Source organism: Capricornis sumatraensis, chromosome 22 (assembly GCF_032405125.1).
Source record: "Capricornis sumatraensis isolate serow.1 chromosome 22, serow.2, whole genome shotgun sequence".
NCBI lineage: Eukaryota > Metazoa > Chordata > Mammalia > Artiodactyla > Bovidae > Capricornis > Capricornis sumatraensis.
In genome coordinates this window covers 47,040,696-47,059,076 of record NC_091090.1, presented here as the reverse complement: position 1 = coordinate 47,059,076, position 18,381 = coordinate 47,040,696, and the positions used below count along the sequence as shown (strand labels likewise).

The following is an 18,381-nucleotide window of genomic DNA, read 5'->3' as shown; positions in this document are numbered from 1 at the left end:
TCTAACCTCCATCTCCCCTCCTTGGTTCCTTTGTATCCAAATATTTGTTCTGTATGTCTGTGTCCCTATTTCTGCTTTGCAGTTAGGTTCATCTGTACCATTTTTCTAGATTCCACATATATGTGTCAATACACAGAAGATGAGATAGTTAGATAACATTACTGACTCAATGGACATGAGTCTGAGCAAAGTCCAGGAGATGGTCAAGGACAGGGAAGCCTAGCGTGCTGCAGTTCATGGGGTTGCAAAGAGTCAAACAAGACTTAGCGACTGAACAACAACAACACACAATATTTGTTTCTCTCTTTTTGACTTGCTTCACTCTGTGTGACAGTCTCTCAGTTCGGTTCAGTTTAGTCGCTCAGTCGTGTCCGACTCTTTGCGACCCCATGAATCGCAGCACGCCAGGCCTCCCTGTCCATCACCAACTCCGGGAGTTCACTCAGATTCACGTCCATCGAGTCAGTGATGGCATCCAGCCATCTCATCCTCGGTTGTCCCCTTCTCCTCCTGCCCCCAATCCCTCCATGTCTCCTCAAATGGCACGGTTTTATTCCATTTTATGGCTGAGTAATATTCAGGTTGCACAGTGGTAAAGAATTCTCCTGCCAGTGCAGGAGATGCAAGAGACTTGAGTTGGATCCCTGGGTCAGGAAGCTCCCTTGGAGGAGGAAATGGAAACCCACTCCTCTATTCTTGCCTGGAAAATTCCATGGACAGAGGAGCCTGATGGGAGATCCCCACTTTAAAGATACATGATGGGGGAGAGATTGAATATTTAAAATGCACTATGTTTTGTATGGTGGTTTATTCTTTACCATGGACTTCCCTGGTGGCTCAGACAGTAAAGAATCTGCCTGCAGTGCAGGAGACCTGGATTCATCCCGCTGTCAGGGAAGATCCCCTGGAAGAGGGACTGGATATCCACTCCCGTATTCTTGCCTGGAGAATCCCATGGACATGGTGGGCTGTAGGCCATAGGGTTGCAAAGAGTCATACATGACTAGGTGACTAACACTTTTACCTTACTTTTTTATTCTTTAAGATAGTTTCATGTTATGATAAGGCAGATAGGATAAATATTATTTACATTCTACTGAATGATTCTATTCATATCTTACTTTCCTCCATTGACCAGATGATTTATCTGGATACTTCCAGCAGCACAGTTTGGTGAATTTTAAAAAGCAAAGTCAAAACCTTTTTTTCTTTTGAGTCCTAGTTGTCCGGTTCTTAGTTCTCTGTCCCTTTATTGGAACCCAATACCGTTAGCTCAACGTGCAAGATTTTAGGCTAAATATAAGAGTAGAAAGTCTCCAACAATGTTTAGAGAACGGAAAGGTAAAGAAGTATCCTCGAGTACTAAATAAGCAATCATTTTTGCAAATTTTGCAGAGCAAATGCCATAAAGAATGATAAAAAGAAGTTCTGTGTGTGTCAGAAAAGGACTCATTCACCTTCCATGTCCATTCCGAGAAATAAATAGTTGAAATACTTTCTGTGTAATATTGCTAGAGTCTAAATTACATTCTTGTTAAGTCACCATCTTTTAGTTACAAAGAAGAAATAATTGTTCTCAGAAAGCAAGTGCTTCCTCAGTAGTTCACTTATATTTTTTTTTTACAGATTATTTTTATTTTTATTTTTTTTACTTTATTTTACTTTACAATACTGTATTGGTTTTGCCATACACTGACATGAATCCACCATGGGTGTACATGTGTTCCCAAACATAATTTAACATTTTTTAAGTTGTTTCAAATATTAACTGCATTTACAGGTTTTACTCCAAGGAGCAAAGAGTTTCTTGAAGGCATTGTCTCATCAGTCCTACTAGTTCTAATGGAACAGATATTTTTAAATCCTTTTCATTTTACTTATGAAGAATAAAAGTAAGAGACAGCCCTTACCTAACTTAGCACATTTTGATCAAAATGAGAAAGACAAATCACACAAATCTCTTTCTATGAATTATAACCCTAGCTCAGTATAGCTGAGTAGCCCTAGGAAAGGTATTTAACATCCCCAAACATCAATTTTCTCTCTCTGAAATTATGAATAAGCCATCTTCCCAGAATTATTGGGAGTACTGTGAAGCTGTATATGTGAAAGTAAGAATCCAGTGACTGGCACTAACAGATGTCAGTCTTAGTTACCTGGAGCTGCAGAACAATATTATCTCAAACTTAGTGGCTTAAAACAACACACAGGGAGGGGATATATGTATAATATAACTTTCATAGGCGCTGAGAAGCCAAAAGAATTCATGTGACTATTTTATTAAAATATCTGCTCTATTGCAGTGGTCTGCAACCAAACCTGTAATGCCTCTGAGGTATGTATGCCTGTTCCCAAAGCCAGTGTAATCTAGCCATCCTGTCTCACCTGAAAGGGGTGGGGAAAAAAGGAGAAACTTGTGAAATTCACAGTCCAAAGGCATGACCTCACTAAAGACTGAGTCTTCATCATAGGCCCACAGAATGCCTTCTCTCCCCAACAACTCACCACCACATCACTAAAGGCCTATTTTCTATCCAGTCAAATCAAACTGAATACATAAAAGCAAACCAAATCAAACTAAACCAAACCAAATGAAATCAGTCAACTTACAGAAAAAATTCAATCCAATCCAATCAAATCGATCCCATCAATCCCAATCCAATCAAGCTGATTCATGGTATTCTACAATAGAAACTAACACAACATTGTAAAGCAATTGTACTCCAATTAAAAAAAGAGAAATAAATAAAAATTAACAAAATTTTAAAAAGAAAAATTTCAAGTTAAGCTGTAACACAACTTTTCAGTTCAGCTGCTCAGTTGTGTCTGACTCTTGGTGACCCCATGGACTGCAGCAAGCCAGGCTTCCCTGTCCATCACCAACTCCCAGAGCTTGCTCAGACTCATGTCCATGAGTTGGTGATGCCATCCAACCATCTCATCTTCTGTCATCCCCTTCCTCCTGCCTTCAATCTTTCCCAGCATCAGGGGCTTTTCTAAGGAGTCAGTTCTTTGCTTCAGGTGGCCAAAGTAACACAACTTTTAGTGTGAATTAAAAATCAGCAAGGACCTACTGTATAGCACAGGGAACTCTACTCAATATTCTGAAATAACCTGTATGAGAAAAAATCTGAAAAAGAGTGTATATGTATATGTGTAATTGAGAGTATATGTATAATTGAGTGGCTTGGCAACCCACTCTAGTGTTCTTGGCTGGAGAAGGCTATGGATGAGGAGCCTGGAGGGCTACAGTTCATAGGGTTGCACAGAGTCAGACATGACCAAATTACTTTACTGTTCATCTGAAACTAACACAGCATTGTAAATCAATCATACGCCCATAAAAAATAAAATTGAATTTAAAAAACTCCACACACTTACTATCTCACAGTTTCTGTAGTCAGGAGTCCAGGCCTGGCTTAGCTGGGTCCTCTGCTACACGGTTTCACAAAGCTGTAATCATGTTTTGGCCAAGGCCACAGTCTCCTCTGAAGGCTTGACTGTGGAAGGATCCACTTCCAAGCTCATGTGGTTGTTAGCAGAGCTCAGTTCCTTGTAGTCGTACAACTGAAAGGCTCGGATCTTTACTAGCTATTGACGGACAGATCCTAAGTTCCTAGTTCCCAGAGGGCGCCCCCAGTTCTTTGCCATGTGGGCCACCCCAACAAAGTTTATATACTTTATCGAACCAGCAAGGGTGAGAATCTCCCTATGTTTCCCAATCACAGAAATGACATCCCGTCACCTCAGCTATGTTCTATTGAGGGAAAACAAGTCACAGTTCCTGCCCACACTCAAGAGGAAGGGATCACACAGAGTGTGAAAACAAGAAGGCATGAATCAGGGGTCCACCTTGGGTTTGCCCACCACAGTGTGCAATACCAATTCCTCCTTACCTATCTTAGCATTTCTTCCTTTTTTTGATTCTTAGGTGAGGAGACCATGACTTCTGGCTGCTCATCAACATCTTCTTTGTCTAAGTAACTAGACAGTACTTTAGAATTTCAGAGAAATGAGATAGAAATAGACAACCTGCAATGGAAAATATAAAAATCAGTGTTTTCTAACAAGTGAAATTGTATTCAGTAAAATTAATAGTTAAGTAAAATTTCATAAAACAAAAGGCTTTTTGTTTTCTCCTGTTTATGCTTTTGATGCCATTTTGCTGGAGTGTGTTCAGAAAATAATTGCAAGTCTAAATCAATGAGTACAAAAGCACTCATGAAACACAGGGACTAGAAAAAATAATTCTACTAAATAGCCTAGAAACGGCTGTGGATTTAATTCTCCTAAATGTGGTTAAAAATAACCACAAACCCCAGCATAAGGCAGAATGGCATCAGTGCATGGATTAGCAATCCTGGGTGGTTTGGCCATGTTTGGTGTAGCCTACCTGCTTCTCCGGTCTTTGCAGTCTCTGGGCACTAGAGTCATCCAAGGATGGTAGGGACTTTAATAATGAGGCTGTTGCTGCTGCTGCTGCTGCTGATAGTGATGGCTCACAATTACTGTATATTTATCACATGCCAGTTATTCTGAATTGCTTTGTATATGCAACTTAATACAACCCTGTGAGAAAGGAACTATCATTAACCCTATTTCACAAATGCAGAAACGGAGCCTTAGAGAGATTAAGATCATGTGGCGAGGAAGTGCAAGGGCCTGGATTCTAACCATAGATAAGTCCAATCTCAGAACCTCAGAACTGGCTGTGAAAAACTAAGAGCTTTAAGATACAATCAAGAAGGTGGAAGGTGGGTCCAAATATTCTCTTCAAAATGCTATAGGACTATCTTGTTGAAAGTGGATCAGAGTTGTGCCTGTTGCTGAGGAATGATGTCAGCCCTTGCTCTGACTCTCACCCCATCCTGGCTGCTGAGAATGTGAACCCTGGCATCAGCAAGCTGGTACCCCTTCTGTCAGAGTTGGCCAGTAGGGAATGGGCCAGGACTGCATCTGAAGTCCTTAGTAAGAGTCAGCAAGCAGAGTAGCCAGGGCCCTTTTTGGCCCCTCTCAATACTTCACGAATAAAGAAAACTGAGAGCCGAAGAATTGATGTTTTTGAACTGTGGTCTTGGAGAAGATTCTTGAGAGTCCCTTGGACTGCAAGGAGATCAAACCAGTCCATCCTAAAGGAAATCAGTCCTGAATATTCATTGGAAGGACTGATGCTGAAGCTGAAACTCCAGTACTTTGGCCACCTGATATGAAGAACTGACTCATTGGAAAGGACCCTGATGCTGGGAAAGATTGAAGGCAGGAGGAGAGATGGACGACAGAGGATGAGATGGCTGGATGGCATCACTGACTTGATGGACATGGGTTTGGTGAACTCCAGGAGTTGGTAATAGACAGGGAAGCCTGGTGTGCTGCAGTCCATGGGGTCGCAAAGAGTCGGACACAACTGAGCGACTGAACTGAACTCCCTGAATGCTTCATGGGTCCTATGGGCTCTTCTACCTTGTCCCAGTGGCTCAAAGGGTGTGTACTCAGGTTACACCTAGACCTGGCCTCAGCCTCGCAACCTGATACCAAAGTCGGGTACAGTTGACAAAAGCCTGCCAGGCCCCTCTGTCCATGGGATTTCCCAGGCAAGAATACTGGAGTGGGTTACCATTTCCTTCTCCAGGGGATCTTCCCGACCCAGGGATCACATGCTCGCCTCTTGTGTCTGCTGCATTGGCAGGTGGGTTCCTTACTACTGAGCAACCCCATCACATGATGCACATCTCATGAAACCAAAATGAAGGAAGTAAGACCAGCTGGCAGTATCCTGGGCAGTGCACCTCAGTCAGACGTGGTGAGGGTAGGCTGTGCAAAAGGAAACATTAAAGGTCTTTGGCAAGAATGTAGGTGCAATTCAACTACCAAGCAAGAACAAGGGATCATTACCTGAGACTTTTGTTACCAGAGTTTACTCCCAGCCCCAGAGTAGAGGAGTTATGCATATATATTGATGAGAAATCACACACACAGTTTCTGTGTGGGTGTCCCGTAGGAGACTTCAAGGAGATCCGGTTCTGCCTCACTAACTTAAACATTATTTTTAAACACTTGTGTTCTGTTCTTTTTGTTGTTAATTCCTTCATGAATGCATGGTATAGACCTTTATAGAAATTGATCTAAAAATGCAGAATAACTGATTTTAGTCAAGCGATTATTTTGGCATGTCTAATCTGTTTTCTTTAAATACTTGCTGTTCATTCCATGCGCTTGCTCCATCATGCTCACAATCTAAGCCTAACAGAGAAGAAGCTTTTGTGCATGAGAGAGGGGCCAGGAAAGCTTATGTCCAGGGACTGCCTTGCAGCAGCAGACTTTCAGACAGCTGAACATGCAAAGAAACCTCCGCATTGCTGCCTGGACCTGCTTCCTCAGCCACAGAGAGAAGCAATAGTGTATCAACAGCAAGGGAACTTTCTGGACTCCCTTAAAATGCAGAGTTGAGAGAAATCCTCTATATTAATGAGTCATATGGGCTTCTCAGGTGGCGCTAGTGGTAAAGAATCCGCCCGCCAATGCAGGAGACGTAAGAGATGTGGGTTCAGTCACTGCATCGAGACGATCCCCTGGAGAAAGGCATGGCATCCCCCTTCAGTATTCTTTCCTGGAGAACCGCATGGAAAGAGGAGCCTGGCTGGCTATGGCCCCTAGGGTCGCAAGGGGTTGGACACGACTAATGCAACTTAGCACACACACACACACAATGAGTAATATAGGCATGGGTTTTCTATACCCTTGCTTATATTTTCTATATCACTATTTCTGCCCCAAAATAAGATACAGAAGTCTGTACCCTCCACTCACAAGTTTATATATCTTCAAAGGCAGTGACCATTTCTTTTTGCCTTAAAAATATTTTCCAGAGGTGTTATCTAGGCTATGAAAAGAGGACTGTGCATGCAGGAAGCATTTAATAAATGCTGCTGCATTGAGTTGGCAAGGAAATAATGCTGCAGGCTCTGCAGCTGAACTTACTGAGTGGATGGCATGGTCCTTCTCTCAGCCATGCTCAGACAAGACCTTCAACAGGTGACACTGTAGGCGCAGATACCCTGGCTTCACTAGAGTGAATTATACCAAGAAATGTGATGAGAACTAACTTTGCTGTTTCACTGTCTGTTGCATGGCTGGCTCTGTGTTAAGCTCTTACGTGTAGTTGCATCATTTAATCCTTACAACAAGTCTTTGAGGCGTGAGAGAAGGAAACAGATTTGGAGAAGTTACGTGACACAGTGAAGGTCAGACATCTCATATGTTGTCAGATGAGGCACTGACCCCGCTTTGCGAGGCCAGTGTGTTACTTCCCCATTGCTCTCCTTAGCTGCACGGAGTCATCCTACTGAAGATCAAGAACGCACCCCTGCAATGTTTTCCTAGAATGATAGGAGAGGCTACTTGCTTTGAACTTGCCAACTTCTAGGAGACTATCAGTAAAATTAAAACTGGCTTGACTTCACAGTTTCACAGCTCTGTGCACTTTCCTTACGAGCAGAGTGTGATATATATGAAGGCATCAGATATCAAAATTCTCCTTTTTGTTATAGGACTAGGCTAATAAGATTAATTTTGATCTGCTGCTGATGAGATTAAAATAAAATTTCCATCATGCTTGGGAAGACGTGTTAACCAGGTGGGATGATTTAGCTTTCATTGTTGACTGTAGCCATCCAACTCCCTAAAAGGGAGACTCAAAATGATGGTTTTAAAAATAAGTACTCTATTTAAAGAGGCCAAGAAGGAGTCCTGTAAACATCTCAATTTTATACCAAAATTCATTTTGGGAATTATCTGGCTGTACCTGGTGAATCTCCTGTGGGAGTCATTAGACTCTGACAGTGTTCTTTTCCCTGATATTATCACTTAATTAAGCAGCTTATTTCAGTCGCCTGAAGGCTTCTTAAACCTTTATTTCAAAAAATAAAAAAGTTCTCTTTAGAATCTCTTATTATTTCCTGGTGGCTCAGTGGGTAAAGAATCTGCCTGCAATGCAGGAGATACAGACTCGATCCCTGGGTCCAGAAGATCCCCTGGAGAAGGAAAGGGTAACCCACTCCAGTATTCTTGCCTGGGAATGCCATGCACAGAGGAGCCCAGCAGGCTACAGTCCATGAGGTCACAAGACTCAGACACGAGTTAGCGACTAAACCACCACCACCGTTATTATCTTGACAGTCTACTTCATATTTCTGGCATCTAAGCAATCATGAATGGTTATTTTTATGCTACTAGAAATAAGTTCTGTTCTGTGATAAGCATGTGTGTAGGCTGTGTGCTCAGTCACTCAGTCGTGTCTGACCACTCTTTTTCTACCCTTTAACAAGAGAGATATACAAATAAAAAATAAAAATACATATGTAAAATAACAGCAAGAAAAACTATATTTGACTAGGAAAAATGCTGTTTGTTCAGTGTGCTACCCTTAAATGTAATTGTGTAATTGAAAAATTTCTGAAAACAAGCTGATGATCAATTTTCTTTATTTAGGTTTAGCTAATTATTTAAAGCATAATGTCGTGACATATGAACATCACATTTCTTAGTATTATATACTACACAAACAGGCTTCAGCTTTGCACATGTTATTGAGGGAAGTAGAGTATAAGTGTGTCCCATTTTCTTGTAAGGACACTGTTGCAAGGAGGGGGCTATTTGAGGCTGAGAGTGGTTCATTGTCATTAATTAATGATGATCTGTTAAATGGAAGGGATCTACTTTTAAACCTTTGAGATAATTTTAAATAGTAAAACACATTTTAATAAGTGCATTTAAACAGTAAAGGTATTTCTCTGAATTTTCAAAAGTCAACATTAATGTGCTGCACTTATTGACAATTTAAGGAACTTCAGTGTACCATAGGGCTTCCCTGGTGGCTCAGACTGTAAAGAATCTGTCTGCAATGTAGACCTGGGTTCAATCCCTGGGTTAGGAAGATCCCCTGGAGAAGGGGATGGCTGCCCACTCCAGTATTCTGGCCTGGAGAATCCCATGGTCAGAGGAGCCTGGCAGGCTATAGTTCATGGGGCTGCAAAGAGTCAGAGATGACCGAACAACTCTCAGTTTCACAGTGTACCATAAGGTGTACAACTCGCAGAGTTATATATGTTTTCTGGGTTACAATTTGACGTATCTTCTCCTCTTTACATGCTATCTCAAATAAATGTTTTCAGGGGCTTTTGGTCACTCAAATGTAGAAAGAGTTTACGGTGATGTTTTGATGGTCCACATATCTTGAAGTTCGAGCTGGTGGCACTCTTTCTTTTGTTAAAAGTCCCCTATAGCAAAAAGAATATTCAAAACTTTCCTGTTACTCGCTAAGAGCAATAATTAGTTTGAGTCAATCTTTGAAGACATTAAAATAAAAGTCTGTTCTGTAGCTCTTCTCAGGAATTTTAGCTCTGAGAATTTGGACAGCAAAGTTTGATTTTGCTAGTCTTTTGGTTCATCTTCTTTTCACTGCTCCTGTTCCAATGACAATTTTATGGATGCCTAGAAGGAAAGAGGGAGCACAAATGCAAAGCCATAGAATTTGGTGAAGGTGGGGGTAGCAGGTGGGGAGAGCAGGGCAAGGAGAGTGGAGGACAGCAGTTACTTACACACACACGAATTGACTCACATTCAGCGGGATTTATTTAGAAACACCTACATCTTCTGAAGCCTGAGGAGTTGCTGGGAAACCATTGATTCCTTATAAGTGATGTCTTAAACCATGCATCATAAATTCACAACTGCTTTCCAATGCCAATGAGAATAAGATTAAGGATTTCAGTCTTACCTGAACATCTGAGCTTTGCAGACATTCAGAAGATGGTTAATGAAGAGCTGACATTGAGTGGAGGAGGTATCATAGGTAACAGGTTCCATACTGGGTATGACACCTGTAAGACATCCAATAGGCAAAGTTCCCTTTGTCCTTCATTAAGAGGGCAATTTGATATTTATATTTGTATAAAATATTCTATGGTCATAAAAGCCCTCTCTTTCTTTGAATAAGTATATTGTAGTAGAAATTTAAAATGTCTGAAAATCAGTTCTGTCCTCACAAGCTCTGCGACCCTGTGCAAAGTTGTTGGTGTCTCTGAATCCCAGATTCCTTGTATGTAAAAGGAGATTAAAAATCTGACTATAAAAGTCAACTCTACATCTATGAGTATTAGTGATCGTACAATCATATATGCATTGGTCTTGGTTCACATTCTGCTAAAGCCTGTTTTGAAGGATTTTGAACATAACCTTTCTAGCATGTGAAATGAATGCAATTGTATGGTAGTTTGAACATTCTTTGGCATTGCCCTTCTTTGAGACTGAATGAAAACTGATGTTGTCCAGTCCTGTGGCCACTCTGAGTTTTCCCAATCTGCTGACATTTCGAGTGCAGCACTTTAACAGCATCATCTTTTAGGATTTTAAATAGCTCAGCTGGAATTCTATCACCTCCACTAGCTTTGTTTCTAGTAACACTTTCTAAGACCCACTTGACTTCACACTCCAGGATATCTAGCTCTCAGTGAATGACCACACCATCATGGTTATCTGGGTCATTGAGAACTCTTTTGTAAAGTTCTTCTGTGTATTCTTACCACCTCTTCTTAATCTCTTTTGCTTCTGTTAGGTCCTTAACATTTCTGTCCTTTATAGTGCCCATCCTTGCATTAAATGTTCCTTTAGTATCTCCAATTTTCTTAAAGAGATCTCTAGTCTTTCCCATTCTATTGTTTTCCTTTATTTCTTTGCATTGTTCATTTAAGAACCTTCTTATCTCTCCTTGCTATACTCTAGAACTCTGTAGTCAATTGGGTGTATCTTTTCCTTTCTTCCTTAGCTTTCCACTTCTCTTCTTCCCTTAGCTATTTGTAAAGCCTCCTCAATCGCTTTGCCTTCTTCCATTTCTCTTTCTTGGGGATAGTCTTGATTACCGCCTCCTATACAGTGTCATGAACCTCCATCCATAGTTCCTCAGGCACTCTGTCTACCAGATCTAATCTCTTGAACCTATTCGTCACCTCCACTGTATAATCATTAGGGATCTGACTTAGATCATACCCAAATTGCCTATTGGTTTTCCCTGCTTTCTTCAATTTAAACCTGAATTTTGCAATAAGGAGCTGATGACTGAGCCACAGTCAGCTCCAGGTCTTGTTTTTACTGACTGTATAGAGCTTCTCCTTCTTTGGCTGCAAAAAACATACTCAATCTGATTTTGCCGTTGACCATCTGGTGATGCGCATGTGTAGAGTTGTCTCTTGGGTTGTTGGCAAAGGGTGTTTGCTATGACCAGTGTGTTCTCTTGACAAAACTCTGCTAGCCTTTGCCCTGCTCATTCTGTGCTCTAGGGCAAATCCTGCTTGTTATTCCAGGTATCTCTTGATATCCTACTTTTGCATTCCAATCACCTGTGATGAAAAGGACATTTGTGTGTGTGTGTGTGTGTGTGTGTTAGTTCCAAAAGATGTTGTAGGTCTGCATAGAACTGATCAACTTTAGCTTCTTTGGCGTCAGAGCTTGGGGCATAGGCTTTGATTACTGTGATGTTGAATGGTTTGCTTTGGAAATGAACCAAGATCATTCTGTTGTTTTTTGAAGTTGCACTCAAGTACTGCATTTCGAATTCTTTCGTTGACTGTGAGGGCTACTCCTTCTTCTTCTTCCTTAGAAGATATAATGGTCACCTGAATTAAGTTTGCCCATTTCTGTTCTGTTCACTGCTTCCTAAAATGTTGATGTTCAATCTTACCATCTCCTGCTTGACCACATCCAGTTTACCTTGATTCAAAGACCTAACATTCCAGGTTAGGAATGTTGTTCTTTATAGCATTGGACTTACTTTCACCACCAGACACAGCCACAGCTGAATGTTGTTTCTGCTTTGGCCCAGCTGCTTCATTTCTGGAGCAGATAATGAAGGACAGGGAACCCTGGTGGGCTACAGTCCATGAATTTGTCAAGAGATTGACACAACAACAAAAGCAGCAGTTCTCAGTGCACTCAGGGCGTTGGACCGCAGTTAAGGCATCGAAGGGGAAGTGGTTAGCCCTCTGTTGGTGCAAACAAGTAACTACACTGAAGACTTGAGCCGCCCCACTCCACCCCCGCCTCCCGCTCCCCGACCCCCGCCCCCCGCTCCCCGCTCCCAGGCAACCACAAATGGTTACAGAAAAGGGGACACCTGTTTTGTCTCAATTCTCTCCTGGGATAAGATTTTTAAGAAAAAAAAAAAAAAACATTAAAAAACCCATAATGTTGTGTGTGTGACGTGTGTGTGTGTGTGTGTGTGTGTGTGTGTGTGTGCATATTCACATACAGCTGCATCTGGGAGTCTTTCTCAAAACTGTGGGTTTTTATTTACAGTTTGATTATGTGCTTGATGTGTTTATACATCATGAGGGAAAGCACAGAAATGCCCCGAGTTATTTTGGTCTCCTTTCTTCTTGACCAGCCCGCATGCTGCATAGCTCTTCCCGTTACATACGCCCTCAGATCTTTTCTAGGTCCTTCCCCACTCTCCCCTTTGCAGTTGAGTCTCTGCTGCCAGGTGCTTGCTCATCCTTTTGCAGGGACAATGGAGTGGAGTGCATTTTTCACTGTGAAAAATCCCCCTGAATGCTGAGCATCACCTCTGCGGCTTTGTAGTATCAGATGGCAGTATTGTCATCCACAGCCCAGCAGGTATTTCACCTCGGGAATTAGTATTTCTATTCAGCATGGAGAAGGTCTAATGTGCTGAGATTATTATCATACATATGGCTTTTGTGTACTGTTTACCAAAAAAAAAAAGTGCTTCTGAAAGGAAGATAACTGCTGAGGTTAAGGCATCTGTTTAGCATGCTCTCCACATGCCTGAATACTAGCTCTTTGCAACTTACTGAGTTCTTTCTCTTGGCTCTGATGTGGAATTGTTCACATGCATCCTTGCAATAAATGTTATCTTATTCCTTTTAAAAGGCCATTTTTTCACCAGAAGGCAGAGTTCTCTCAGTCTGCAAGAGTCACTTTGACTTCTTTAAGACAGCATCTGTATTGTCCTTAAATTTCATCCAACAAAGTAAGCAATTAATTGTGAGCAGACCTCATCTGTCTGTGGAAAGTCTATCTCTCTCTTTTCTACTGTATTCCAAAATCAAGCCGACAAGGAGAAGAGTTTAAATGTAACTTATTAGCAGATAGCGAAAGGGAGAACTATGGAAAGGAGAGGACCAAAGCCCTTGTTGAAGCTATTTTTTACAAAACAAAACTGAGGCCAAAACTGTGGAATGAAGACTTTTATACAGAATGATGAATTTAGCCCCATGTTGCTATTTGAGTATTGTTCAGTGTGTGTGCTGTACTGCCTGGCACACAGTAAGAGCTTAATTAATGCATGCTAAGGGACTGGACTGATAAATGTTCACAACTGAGATGGAGACCTTAAATGGTTAAGATCTTAAATGCGAAATGCATTCTTAAATGTTATGGAAATGGAAAATTTTAATTTGGTGCCAGAAGATACTCCTCTTGGGATTATATTGCAAATATTCTTCAAAAATAGTGATAGTTGGGAGTTCCCTGAAAGTCTAGTGGTTAGGACTTGGTGCTTACACAGCTGTGGCCTGGGTTCCATCACTGGTGGGAGGACTAAGATCCCTCAGTTTAGTTGAGTTCAGTCACTCAGTCGTGTCCGACTCTTTGTGACCTCATGAATCACAGCACGCCAGGCCTTCCTGTCCATCACCAACTCCCAGAGTTCACTCAAACTCACATCCATTGGGTTGGTGATGCCATCCAGCCATCTCATCCTCTGTCATCCCCTTCTTCTCCTGCCCCCAATCCCTCCCAGCGTCAGGGTCTTTTCCAATGAGTCAACTCTTCACATGAGGTGGCCAAAGTATTGGAGTTTCAGCTTTAGCATCAGTCCTTCCAATGAACACCCAGGACTGATCTCCTTTAGGATGGACTGGTTGGATCTCCTTGCAGTCCAAGGGATTCTCAAGAGTCTTCTCCAACACCACAGTTCCAAAGCATCAATTCTTTGGCGCTCAGCTTTCTTCACAGTCCAACTCTCACATCCATACGTGAGCACTGGAAAAAACATAGCCTTGACTAGACGGACCTTTGTTGGCAAAGTAATGTCTCTGCTTTTCAGTATGCTGTCTAGGTTGGTCATAACTTTCCTTCCAAGGAGTAAGCGTCTTTTAATTTCATGGCTGCAATCACCATCTGCAGTGATTTTGGAGCCCAAAAAAATAAAGTCTGACACTGTTTCCCCATCTATTTCCCATGAAGTGATGGGACCAGATGCCACGGTCTTCGTTTTCTGAATGTTGAGCTTTAAGCCAACTTTTTCACTCTCCTCTTTCACTTTCATCAAGAGGCTCTTTAGTTCCTCTTCACTTTCTGCCATAAGGGTGGTGTCATCTGCATATCTGAGGTTATTGATATTTCTCCCGGCAGTCTTGACTCCAGCTTGTGCTTCTTCCAGGCCAGCATTTCTCATGATGTACTCTGCATATAAGTTAAATAAGCAGGGTAACAATATACAGCCTTGACATACTCCTTTTCCTATTTGGAACCAGTTTGTTGTTCCATGTCCAGGTCTAACTGTTGCTTCCTGACCTGCATATAGGTTTCTCACTAAAGAGATCCCTCACTAACTGCCAAAAATTTTTAAAGTAAAAAAAAAAAAGAGTGCTAAGGACTCTGTTTCCTAATAAGCCCAATTTCCTTTCACATTGTAAGGATCCCTGTTGCTAGGTAAATGAACCTAATGGGAGGATGCTTTCTCTGACAAAGCCTTGGGTAGACCTTGGGTCCAAGATTCAGAGCTGCGAGGCATGCACTGATGCTTACTGATGAAAACCAAATGTCCAGTGAGGGGGTTGTGGCAGGAACTGTGGGCCCCTTGCTGGACTTTTCTGTTATACCTTTGCTTGTTAACTTTTGAAATGATATTCTTGAAAGATAAACTGAAGCCTCTGAAAAATTTTAAGAGGTTTTTTTTTTTTTTTTTTGAGCAAAACTTGATTTTAATTGGGCAGTGCCAAACCGGAAATGGGAGGTAGGGGCAAGACTTTTATAGAAAAGAGGTGGAAGCAAAGCAAGGAAGTCTTTGATTGGCTACAGCTTTAGCAGTTGCATTACTTGAGAAAGCCTGGTTAGCTGTTTGTGATTGGTCATCCTTTGGTTTTCAGTTCTTTTTTTTTTCTTTAAAAAAAATTTTTTTAAATTTATTTATTTTAATTGGAGGCTAATTACTTTACATTATTGTAGTGGTTTTGCCATACTTTGACATGAATCAGCCATGGGTGTGCATGAGTTCTCCATCCTGAACCCCCCTCCCATCTCCCTCCCCATCCCATCCCTCTGGGTCATCCCAGTGATGCACTTTGGGCTTAGGTTTCATTTGTTTAAGTTAGGCTGCTAAGGTATGAGAACCACCTCACGCTAATGACCTCCTTCTTTAATTAATTTAGCAATACTAATGCCAGTATTCTTGTCTGGAGAATCCCATGGACAGAGGAGCCTGGCAGGCTACAGTCCATGGGGTCACAAGATGCAAACATGACTGAGTGACTGAGCATACAACCCTGCTCAGGGTTGGAAATATAGAAAAGTGTAATGCCATCACCTTAACCTAGTAATGGATGCTCTTTTCACTTATTTCTCTTCAGCCTTTTTTCCACAGCCTTAGAGAATTTTTGATAATTCCTGTTATAGTTTATATACCACTCAGCATCTTGCTTTCTTTTTTAAGAATAATGTTCCATCATAAGCATTTTATGTTGCTGCGTAATCTGCACAGTTGTAGATAATTCTGGTATAATCATGTTAAGTGATGTCATTTTTAACTTCAGCTATATACATGTATAGAACCTCCCTGATGGCTCAGACGGTAAAGCGTCTTGCTTACAATGCTGGAGACCTGGATTCGATCCCTGGGTCGGGAAGATCCTCTGGCAAAGGAAATGGCAACCCATTCTAGTACTCTTGCCTGGAAAATCCCATGGACAGAGGAACATGGTGGGCTACAGTCCACTGGGTCGCAAAGATATATGTGCATATATTAACAAATATAAATAAAGAGCTATGAAAAAATAATAGCCCCTCAACTGTTTGGAAATCAAACATTCAGCAACCTCATCTATGACAAATTGATGAGTCAAAAACCAAGAAAAAAATAAAGAGCTTTAATAGCTAAACTCGATGACACAAAGCTCATGTATCTTAGTCATATTAAGTACTTCTCAGTACCCCATCATGATCTATTACTCTTATTTTTTGTACAGTTCTAACATACTTGGTTGACTCACTGGAAAAGACTCTGATGCTGGGAGGGACTGGGGGCAGGAGGAGAAGGGGACGACAGAGGATGAGATGGCTGGATGGCATCACAGACTCGATGGACATGAGTTTGAGTGAACTCCGGGAGTTGGTGATGGACAGGGAGGCCTGGCGTGCTGCGATTCATGGGGTCGCAAAGAGTCAGACATGACTGAGCGACTGAACTGAACTGAACATACTTGGTTATTGGTATCAGTGTTAGTATCAATATTGATATTGATAATGGCCAGGGTTTACTAGCCTGGCAAGAAAGAAACAGTAAAATGATGGAAACAAGCATAAAACCTCAATGAGAACATCAGTCTGAGAGCATGTAGTACAAGAGGAAAAATTACAAAGTCTGTCCCAAGGTGTTTCAGTGGCAGATCATCACGGTAAGAAACTGTTTTTAAAGCACTGCTTTATATTCAGGATGTGTATTCTGTTTTCAGAGGCAGGGAAATAGCTAATGTATTTGGAGATATTTCCTTCTAAAATTGATTTTAAATAATTGAAGTGAGGTTTTAAAGGAACATAGTTATATTCTTCAATATTCCTCTATGACAACATTTATCTGAGGTTTTGAAAATAGTATTTACTATTTTCTATACATTACCTTTCATTTGAACTTTGATATATCTTTTCATCCTAATGGGGATAGGAGAACACGTTCTGGGAACAGCAGCTAATCATTGGGTGATACTGTTATACACGCCTTATATACAAAAGGAAGAAAAGTACAATAAATTATCATTAATAATTATTATCCTTAAAGCAGCACACCTGTATTTTCATTAATCCACTCATAACTTTAAGCTGGGCTTCCCTTGTGGCTCAGCTGGTAGAGAATCCACCTGCAATGCAGGAGGCCTGGGTTCGATCCCTGGGTTGGGAAGATCCCCTGGAGAAGGAAAAGGTTACCCACTCCAGTATTCTGGCCTGGAGAATTCCATGGACTGTATAGTCCATGGGGTCACAAACAGCCAGACGCGACTGGGTGACTTTCACTTTCAACTTTAAGCTAAACCAACAGCACATATTTGTTATAAACAGTGTAGAGCTACCCACTCACACAGATATCGGGCTTGTGTGTTCACGTGTTTATCTATAACTGTGATCACTCACCGATGAAAATAATGCTGTGTCCATTTTCTGTGTGTGGTCTTATACATAGATGTACATACATGTGTTTTAAATACATAAGGTTTTGCTGTTGTTCAGTCACTAAGTCGTGTCCAACTCGTTGTGACCCCATGGGCTGCAGCACACCAGGCTTCCCTGTCCTTCACCATCTCCCAGAGTTTGCTCAGATTCATGTCCATTGAGTCAGTGATGCTATCTAACTGTCTCATATAAAATTTTGAAAGTGAAAGTCACTCAATCATGTCCGACTCTTTGCAACCCCATGGACTATATAGTCCATGGAATTCTTCAGGCCAGAAAACTGGAGTGGGTAGCTGTTTCCTGCTCCAGGGGATCTTCCCAACCCGGAAATTGAACCGAGGTCTCCTGCATTGCCAGTGGATTCTTTACCAGCTGAGTGAGTGAGTGAGTGAGTGGGTGAAGTCGCACAGTCGTGTCTGACTCTTTGCGACCCCATGGACTGTAGCCTACCAGGCTCCTCTGTCCATGCAATTTTCCAGGCAATAGTACTGGAGTGGATTGCCATTTCCTTCTCCAAATACACATAAGAGCAGTAGTCTCATTTTTCTTTTCTTCTACCATCTCCTTTCCCCAAGCCAGTTCAGGCTACATTGGACTGAATCAAGGTGTCAGTTCATTTCCGTTAAAAATGAAATGCAACTGTTAGAGACATTGATTTGGAAATTTAATAGCAGTTCATTTAGAAAGGAGAGTGATGGTGGAGTTTAATAAAAGGTCTCTTAAGACAATTGGTTTGCCACATGCCTGAGGATTATCTCACTTTAAATGACATTTAATAGCTTTCTTTTCCACATCCTTATAAACATTTCAGTGTAACTGATCACTCTGAAAACCAGACATGTGAAGTTCAGTAGAAATGAGGAAAATAGCTAGATTTCTGCTTCCAAATTATTTTCAAATGGCTTTCTATCAGAAAACACTTAT

The 18,381-nt window shown here is 41.4% G+C and overlaps 1 protein-coding gene across 1 annotated transcript in view; it reads left to right on the top strand.

The window, feature by feature from the left end:
• Nucleotides 1–18,381, top strand: part of PHACTR1 (phosphatase and actin regulator 1) — a 516,206-nt gene that overhangs the window by 105,985 nt on the left and 391,840 nt on the right. The window lies entirely within an intron of this gene.